General features: G+C 37.3%; 1 pseudogene; it reads left to right on the plus strand.

Moving 5' to 3' along the window:
- Window positions 1-575: 575 nt before the first annotated feature.
- On the plus strand, window positions 576-1,262 carry LOC108289076 (annotated as a pseudogene).
- The last annotated feature ends 271 nt before the right edge of the window (window positions 1,263-1,533 follow it).

Raw genomic sequence — 1,533 nt, forward strand, 5'->3', positions numbered from 1 at the left:
TGCAGACCAATAGTGTTAAGGAGGGAAGATACATCCCTCTAAGCTGTAATCATCACAAAGCAAGCTATAATTTTAGAAATGGATACATGGAAAGGTATTATATGTTAACAATTACAGTCAGGAAACTGGTGGTCAGAATGGAATGAAAGCAAAGAATTAGTTAGAAGACAAGTGATATTTAGGTGGGATTTGGACTCTGCAGAAAATCTCATGGCTGCCAGATTCAGCTAGAAAGTTCATTATTGGTATTTGATTTAATGTTTCTAATGCTAGCATGTGTCCCCTAGTTTCCTTTGTAGTCACACCTTGTAGTGAAAGTGCTGTTTAAGTCGATAGTCTCACCTTTCAGGGCAGGCAGATAGGAGATATTACAAATATATTGTAACTCTGTGAGTTAAAGTTGACTTCAGAATACAAATTTCATGTACCAAACTAGCATTAAGTTTTGTCTTTTCAGAAATGCAAATCAAAACCATGATGAGGTACTATCTCACACTGGCCAGAATGGTTATTATTAAAAAGACAGACACGTGTCTGAGACTTTCATGCATCACACCCTAGGAGCTCAAGCTTTTATGAGCCTCTGGATGGACATGTACCAGCCCTAGTCCTGGGATGGATGGGGTATCACAGGGAGCAGGTGGCCTAGCTGTACAACCTGGTGCATGGTGGTGATGTTCCTCACCTTCAAGTGCATGGACCATCAGGTGCTGGAAAAAAGACAAGTGCTATGTGTGTTCTACATGAACTTTATGGTGTTGGGGTGGAAAAGTTGAGAATTGAACATCAGACCATCAAAACTCCATCTAAAAAAACTGAAATTAGCACCATTGCAAGTAATTACCACCTTGAAGTTATTCCCAGTGATGCTGGAAATATTGACCATATAGTAATTCAGAAGATGTTGAAAACAGTGGCTCAATCATAGCAACTTGAAACAAACTCTCAGATAGTTAAAAATGGTATTATTGATAGAAGTTGACAAATTCACCAAAGATGCTCATCATTCCTTGCAAAGAACCATGGAAAAGTGTATGTCCACCTGCCGATTGATCTTGTGCTGTAATTCTACATCTAATATGATACCACCTATTTGTAGTAGGTGCAGGGCAATTTGTGTGCCTGTTCCCAGCATTGGAGATATTTACCTTGTGTTATGTACTGTGTGCAAGAAGGAAGGTCTGAATCTTCCTTCATAACTGACCCATAGTCTTGCAGAGAAGTCCTGCAGAAATCTGAGAAAAGCCCAGCTTATATGTGAAGCAGAATATCACATGGACATTAAAAGGATGATAAGAAAATATTATAAATAAGCCTAAGCATATAAATTTGACAATTCACATGAAATAGAGTGATTCCTTAAAAGCCACAAACTGCTGAACTCTCTCTCTCACACACAATCTATTATTGGTCTATATAAATATATACCTATTTAATAAGTATACGTGTGTGTATAACATATATAAAACTATTTCTATTGAAGAAATTGAATTACTACTAAAGGGAAAATAAGAAAGTCCTGAAGAAGAAAAC

The sequence above is a fragment of the Cebus imitator genome, unplaced genomic scaffold (genome assembly GCF_001604975.1).
Source record: "Cebus imitator isolate Cc_AM_T3 unplaced genomic scaffold, Cebus_imitator-1.0 Scaffold391, whole genome shotgun sequence".
Lineage (NCBI taxonomy): Eukaryota > Metazoa > Chordata > Mammalia > Primates > Cebidae > Cebus > Cebus imitator.